Genomic DNA, 8507 nt, shown 5'->3' on the forward strand with positions numbered 1-8507 from the left:
TTAAAGTAAAATTAAAAAACAACAACAAAAAAAGATGGGCTAAGCTGGACACAGTGGTACACACCTGTAATCCCAGCTACTTGGGAGGCTGAAGTGGAAGGATCCCTTGATCCCAGAAGTTTGAGACCAGCTTGGGCAACATAGCAAGACTGAACAATAGATGGGCTAATGTAAATGTGGTCTTAGAAAGCAAAACAACAAGCCAGGCTCAGTGGCACATACCTGTAGTCCCAGCTATTCAGGAGGCTGAGGCAAGAGGACTGCTTGAGCCTAGGAGCTCAAGGCTGCAGTGAGCTATGATCAAGCCACTGCACTCTAACCTGGGCAACAGAGCAGTATGCCATCTGTAAAGAAAAATGCAAAACAAAACAAAGAACATTAAAACCGAAACCATGTGGGCCCTAATTTGCCTGCTGATGTTTCTGCTTGCATTGTGAATTCACTCAGTCCTTGGCTTTTCTGAGTCTCTTCTGCTTTTGTCTTCAGGCCTGTGGAGTTAAAATCAGTGTGTTCAGGCTACAGATTCTGCAAAGGAAAGCAGAAATCTAAGTTAGAGGTTGTTTTCTGTGAGTTAAGAGTGTGTTGCTAGAATCCTATTTGGGCTTGGAACATTTTGATTCTTCATGTGGAAATTTGTCCCAAAACTGCCACTTCACTGAGGAGATAAAAGCTGCTTTAAGAGAGCGGCTTGAATACTTTTTCTTTTCATAGGACAGGCATGATTGGACCCAGTCTAGGGAAAGAGGTAAGATAATAAAAAGTTTTTTTTGAGATTTAGTGACAGGAATGCCCATTGTCAAGCTAGCTTGGAGCTTTAAGCCTCTGCCCTTAAGATTCTACCACATCAATTCAGAAAAAGATTTGCTATGGGTGGGGTGTGGTCCCAAACTCTCATCTGTGGAAACAGGACCTCAATGACTTTGTGTGTTCAAAGAATGGACTTTGGGTTTCCTTCCAGCATCTGATTGTGGCATGTAGTTGTTCTTGGGGCTGCCTCTCTGACTCCCTGTCAGTCCCTCAGCCTTCGTCCAGGAAGCGGCTCCCAGCTTCTTTCCTGGAAGCACTTTTGCACCAAGTCAAGGGGCCTCTCTCATCTCCCCGCAGCCCAAGCCCCTCCCAGAGCCAGGGGTGGTTTTAGCATTTGCTTATGGTTTTTCATCTTTGCTCCTTGTTCCTGGATACCCTCTCCTAATTTTAGAAGTGTGTCTTCTCCTATCAGTGGATGCAGCCCAGTGGAATTCCGTGGGGATACAAAAATAGTTGCAGGATGGGGGGTGTCACTTTTTGGTTGGTGATTCTGTGCAATACCAAATGAGAAATTTAAATAAGCAAAAAAACAGCCTAATCAATTGAACTGCTGGGGAGTAGAGATCACGTGTTCTCATTTTTGAATCCCAGGTGCAAAGTACGTGCTCAGCACATTATTTGTTGAATGAATCCATCTTAGTTGTCTTCCTTCTTCAGAGAGGTGCTCTGACATGCATTAAGTTTAAACATGGTTGCGCAAACAAAGTTGGAAGATGTTTCTGCTTCATAATAGCTGTCATGAGTCATGTCCAATAAAAAGGTCCTGGGATCAGGAGGAAAAGGACACACAGTCCAGATCCAGCTCAGCCATCACCCAGGCAGCCCCAGGGTCTTCGGCCTCCCTGTGCCTCAGTGTCCTCCACTGCAACAAGAAGGTCATAATTTCTGTTCTGCCTCCCTCACAGCTGGTTATGAGAATGTGGCAAGAGCAGACGTGAAGAGATCATACTGGAGGTCCTACTTTTATTATCATTATTATTACTACATGTAATTGTAGAGTTGAAGTGCTCATAATTATTTTTGACTACCTCAATCTCTTTTCTTCTCCATGAGCCTTCAAGGACCAAAGCCAGGTTTACCTCCTACCTCAGCTGAAGAAATGTCCATCCTGGTGAGGACTTCTTGCAGCTCAACCATCTGCTTGGTCAGCAAACATTTTCTGCATCACAGGTGGAGACTGAAAAGTTAAGTTGTGGAAGACTAGCTAAAAAACAGTCGTTTGCTGACACAGTTCCTGTGCTTGAAGCTACTCAGAGCAGAAACAGTAGGGTCTTCTCACCCAGAGACTATGCTCCCCAACAGAATCCTTGAACCACCTAGAGAGCTCTCAGCCCCAGTTCTGCCCAGAACAGGCCCAGGAGGTGAGGAGATTTGTTAGGGGCAGCCAGCCAGTGGCCAGCAGAGAGGCCAGGAACTGAAGCCTCCTGATTCCAGGCCGGTTTTTACTTTACTCCCCACGCCTCTCAGTGGGGGCATTGGTTGGTGGTGCTTTGCTTCCTCTTGTGTCTCGGTGCAGATGCTGTTGCTAAGGTAACTGGGTAAGCATAAAACAGAAACAGCCCATGGGGTCTTGCTGCCTCCACCTGTGTGTCCAGACAGTTTCCCATCCCGGCCAGAAAGACACAGTCAGGCTTATTGATCCAGGCTGAGCATGTGTGTTGGAGCCTGGAGAGAAACACCTGATCTGTGTAGCAGCCTGTATTCTCTGAACACTCTTTCTGGGCATGGTTTTAGACAAGATGTTAAAGATGGAGACAGATGATGAGGAATTGAAATTGCTTTAGTATACCAGTTGTCAGTGTGACATGGCTAAAATTGTCCAGGGCCTGAGTTCTTGACATATCCTTGGTTTATTCAGGGCATCTGTAGAATAAGAGGGCTGATAGTATGGCCTCAACTCTGAATTCTGTGTCTAGCTTTCCTGTTGTACCCCAAGATGGAACCCTCCAACTTTCAGACAAGGGACTTTCTTAAAGAGCTATGTGATACCGTGTGGCTGATTTTCTCTTGTTCCTGGGAAGGGTTAGCTAATTAGTGTGTTAACCAGGGTCTTCTTTACCTCTTTTTCTTAACGCTTCCCTTAGCAGGCCCACCAGAGTTGGTCCCAAAGGAGAGAGGAAAGAACATAAATGAGCCAGTTTGGCTGCAGTGACAGCTCACAAGATGGTCAGATCATGGAGAGGGACTGAAACTCAGTCTAAGCTGCAGAAAAGGAGGAGAAGCGGGTACAATTCCTGCATTTCCAACTTTAAGTGGCCCCTGGAAGAAGCAAAGCATGTCCACATTAAGGCTGGACCTCACTTAGGGACTCCTTGGCTTAGAATCTCACTGTGACTACATCCCCAGTTTCTTTGGGGTGCACGTTGGAGGAGGCAGTTCGGTCCTGGTAGCTGGTCATAGAACGGTGGCCTTTTGAGGTCTGAGAGAAGCGTGAGATGCTGCAGGGGGCTAGAAACTCAAACCTTGAAATATGAAATCTGCCACCCTTACAGGTGACCACACACACTAACTCAGCCCCTCTCAACAGACACACAAACTTACCACCCACTTTCCAGGCAAATGCAACAGCCAGCTGCTCCCTACATGTCCTTTGCTTTTCTACCACTGTCCTTTGCCACCTCTCTCCACTTAGCAACATCTGTCTTAGACAGGATACATTGGTTGCAAGTTCAGAACCCAACTCATATGAGCTAGGGAAAAGGAGGGCACAGCTGATATTTGGGAATATCTGGAGTCAGGGGCTCAGAGTTCACGACAACTCCCCCACTCCCACTCTCACCTCTTCTCTCCACTTCTCTCCAGGTGCCTATTTCATTCTCTGTCATGGCGTACTGATTTCATCCACATTGCAGGAAACACGGCTGCCCAAATCCCTCCCTGCCACACCCGCATACACGAACCTCCTGAATTTAACCTCTTTAGGCTTTCACTAAAGATATTGCCAGCTTTAAATCTGAAAATCCCAGGTAAGACTAATGAGTGGCTGGCCGTGGTCAGGCGCCCACCACCAGACTGTCAGGCGAAGCAGGGTGAGGGTAAGCTCATAGCACGCAGTTCCTGTGGGCTTTGGGGAGAGGATACTTTCATATGAGAGAAGAGTGGTAGGCAGACAGCCCCACAGACATCCACAGCAAGGCCTCCCTCCAACTTTAAGGCCCAATTCAACAAAGAGTTCTCCAGAATCCTCTTCAGCTCCACCTGGACTGGAAATAGGCTTCTCCTCCTCTCCACCCTTCCAGTGTGTTCACCTGTACCTCCTCGTGCACTGAATACCTGTTGACCACGTACTCACCATTTGAATAACTTTTACTATATAAATACTAATGTGTGTCACTGAAGAAAAAAATTGGAAACATAAATAAATAAAGAGAATAAAATAAAAACCACTCATAACTCTGCCATCTGGATATAATCACTTAGCATTTGGGGGTGTTAGCAGTTGTTAGATTGATGTCTTTTTTTCTCTGCCTACATTCAGCCCTTCAACATCTCACCTCTCTGTGCTCCCCCAGAATCACCACAGTGCTTCCCATTCAGCGTGGGCTCCCTTTGAGCATGTTAAATAAGCAGTGAATAAAGGAATAAACAAACAGATGAGTAAATAGAAAGTCGGAGAAAAAGTTCTCCTGCCCAAAAGTTGCCCCAGAGAAGGTATCAGGAAGGCAAAAGAAAGGTACGTGTCCTCAGGGGGCACAGACACCCCACCCTCCCCATTCCTTCCCAGCCTTCTCTGCTCCTATTGGAGCAGAATCAGTGCCAGAAAGTGAGTGGTGCATAGTGAACAGGCCAGGCCTGGGCCATAAACGTTAGTGAAAATACTGTCAGGGACGGAAGCCCTATCCCTGCCATGTGACTTAGAAATGTTGCCCATGGCTTCAGGGAAAAGAGGATTCATGGAAACAACCAAGTCAAGGTCGCCACATGGATGCAGTATTTTAGCCCCAGCAAGCAATGTGGCATATTCAAAGCTTCTCATGAATGTGTTCCAAGAAATCTGATTTTTAGCAGTGCTGTTGACACAGGAGTTGCAACAGCAACCCCCATGACTTGCCCCTCACTGGGTTGAAGATTATCATTGATTTATCTGGAGCAGAAACAGCAGGATTCCACATCACGCCTTGGAAGGCAGCCTGGGCAAAGGCAGAGAATTAACAGATCTTTGTTATTAATTCCAATACCACAACTCCCCGTGGGTCCGTGCAGTAAAATCACAGGCTCTCCTGACAGGAGTTTCTCCATATTTAAGAGGGCTAGTGTTTGTTTTGTTTTGTTTTGTTTTATGGGGCAGGTCCTTACTCTTAATTACAAAGACAATCCCAAATCACAAATATTCATTAATCACACACCAGCTCAAAACATGTTAGGTGCTACAGGAGGTGCAAAATAAGTAGCACAATCTCTATATTTCATTCATTTGAGCATCAAACATTTATTGAGGCTGTTCTATGTGCCAAACATTGTGCTAGTCACTGGACTTTACAGCACGGTTATTTTCCCTTTTAAAAGTGAAAAGATGAGGTTCAGGGAGGTTAAGCAACTTACCGAGCTTGCCTATAGTCACACGGTTTGTAAGAGACTTGGGATGAGAATAAAGGGAAAGAATCTGACAGTTTGTTATTATTTTTATTATCATTGTAGTGCCATTCATGTAGCCTTAGAAAAACTCAACCTCATGCATTTGCATGAGCCTCCTTTTCACTAACACACAACAAGCCACAATTCATGTTGGGGAGTAGGAAAGTGGTTTGTGCCCATTTACTCTTCCTCCGGTGAACCTCCCAGGAGCAGCTGATGTGTGCAAAACCAAGTGTCCATGGCCCTTGCTCTGTTCTTATGCACAGTGGTCTGTTGATAGCTGCCCTCCAAACAGCCCTGGCACAGGGGTCAATCACAAGCCCACAGCCAGCACAGATGAGCAGAAGGAATGCAAGTTTTGGTCTCCCAGCAGTGCTTTGCTTCTGACCCCTATGTTTTTCCTTCTTGACCTGGAAGCAGCATTTGGGTGCTAAAGGAAAGGACCTTGAATGCTGGAGTCTTGCAGGCCAGGGTTTAAATCTCAGCTCAACCTCTTGGAAGTTGTGTGAACTTGGGCACAGCTCTTAGCCTCTCTGAGACTTCATTTTCTCCCCACTGAATGAAGGCAATACCCACCCTGCAGAGACGTTTAATGGAGGCAATACCTACCCTGCAGAGAGATTCAATTGGGTAACATATGCACGATGTGTGGCATACACTAGTTGCTCAATCAATAGTAGCTATTATTATTGTCCAAACTAGATTTCACCCAAGAAGTGGAGTCACAATTATTAAGCCATAAACTAATATGCATTTATTAAAGATCTGTTTTTAAGTAGGATTGATAATAGTTGTGAGAAAAACCTTGCCCACCCCCTTCAGCAGTTAGGGACCCAGACAGGGAGTAAATAAAACCCATGGCAATGAACAAGTCACCAACAACTCAAGCATCTAAGATACAAGAAGCGAGAGATAAAATTCTCCTAGGTGTCTGCAACTTTGGAGATAAGCGCAGTGGGTGTGGGCAGATGGAGGCCCCAGGGAACCCCCTGTCTAGGTACCCCTGCACTACATCACAGGTACCCTTCACAGGCCTAGTATCCATGCACTCTTCTTTTCCCCCCTTCTCCAGAGTTTGCTTTTTAGCTCATTCAGGTATTTTCCTTTCTGAGAGCCACTGGGGACTCAGAGCATCCTCAGGTTATCTGTCCTCAGGCCTAGCCGGCTCCTTGCTGGGTTCTGACCTCACCTCTGGCGTCAGTCTTATCAGGTGTGGACAGAATCGTCTCCCCCGCTCCTGGAGCTGCAAGCCCAGTATTCTCCCCACACCCAGGCCTCATCCGGTATGATGGAGGAGGGCCAGGCACCTCTGGGACTAAACACAGTGGTCACCTGCCAAATCAAAATGACCACAGGGGTCTGCAAGCGAAGCCATGAGGCCCAGAATCAGGGAGGAAGGGTGGGGTTTACTTAAGTGTTGACAAAGAACAGAGCAGATGCCATGCTCCGCCAAGCAGGAAAGAGGGAGGAGGATGCTGAGGAGAAACAGCAACCCTCTGCAGCCCAGGTCTTCACAGGGACACTAGCAAAGGGACAACAGGTCATGATGGGGATTTAGTGTCCTCTGGGAACTTTTTTCCTCCCAGGGAGCATGAAGATCCAGCTGAGCTCAGTCTTAAGAAATAAGTCTTAGGGTGACTGAATAGGAAGCGAGTGATCTCACTGGGAACCAGAGAGGTAGACGTATTGGGTACCTGGGCAGAGGTACCAGCTGCTCTGTGTAAACTCATATTCCATAATCAGAAAGCACACTTCATTTCTTTTCTTTCTTCTTTTCTTTTTCTTTTTCTTTTTCTTTTTCTTTTTTTTTTTTTTTTGAGACAGAGCTTCGCTCTTGTCGCCCAGGCTGGAGTGCAATGGTGTGATCTCGGCTCACTTCAACCTCCGCCTCCTGGATTCAAGCGATTCTCCTGCCTCAGCCTCCCAAAGTAGCTGGGATTGCAGGCTCCTGCCACCACGCCCAGCTAATTTTTTTGTATTTTTAGTACATACGCGGTTTCACCATGTTGGCCAGGCTGGTCTTGAACTCCTGACCTCAGGCGAACCACCGGCCTCAGCCTCCCAAAGTGCTGGGATTACAGGCATGAGCCACTGCACCCGGCCAGTACATTTCATTTCTACGGCACTTCTGGTTTGTTTAAATTTGTCGGCTGGCTTAAGTACTCCTTGGGGTTAATGGCTTGGGTGGGATGGGAGTGGGTGAGTATTTAATTAGAATTCATTCCATAGGGGCCTCTTTGTCCAGTTAGGGTCAGCTCCAACCACTTGTTTCTCTGCACCGGGACTGCTGCCTTTATTGGACTTGTCAGTGTCTGTCAGTAAATGATAACTCATTTGAACTGTCTCCAGAATCACAGTGGTGCAGGGCGCAGAAGCTTCTCACATTGGTGTTTCACATTCTAGGGCTTAGAAGGGAGGCAGGGGTCAGGCCACTCCTCCAAACCATGGAGACTGCAAGCCAGAGAGCTGGCAGGCACCCAAGGAGCCAGGCCTCATCCTGGGGTGACAGAGAACCAAGGGAGCTGCAGACCCCCAAGGGGGCAAGCCTGGGACTGGCACCCTGTTAGCGACAAACAAGTAGGGAACTGTGGGAATAGGCAGGTGGACAGCTGGGGTCCACAGAAATGGAAAGCCAGAGGAACAGAAAGCATTTCCTTCCCTGCAGGCTACATTCCACGCGCAGCCCCACTGTACTCGGACCTGTGAGCCACAGCCACGAATCTAGCCTTCAGAAATACTCATATCTGTGCAGAATGACAGGGTGCCACTTTGTTCATTGTACCATTGCTTGAAATAGCAGAAGACTAGTATCAATCTAAATCTCATCAATAAAAGTCTGATTAAATAATTTACAGTCTGTGCAGACAGTGGCATACTTCAAACGAAGTGCCTCACACTCTGATGGCGGATGACCTCCGAAATACATTGCTACATCAAACAAATACAACTAGGTTCAGAACTGTGTATTATCACTTGTTATTTCTTAAAAGGAGTCAGGTAGAGTGGGGAAGGGAAGAGAATATATATTTATGCACTTGTTTATGCATAAACTATCTTTGGAAGGATTCCCAGACTGGTAATATGGTAATATTTTATTCCTCCAGGAAGGAGGGTGCCAGGATTGG

The sequence above is a fragment of the Pongo abelii genome, chromosome 2 (assembly GCF_028885655.2).
Source record: "Pongo abelii isolate AG06213 chromosome 2, NHGRI_mPonAbe1-v2.0_pri, whole genome shotgun sequence".
Taxonomy (NCBI): Eukaryota; Metazoa; Chordata; class Mammalia; order Primates; family Hominidae; genus Pongo; species Pongo abelii.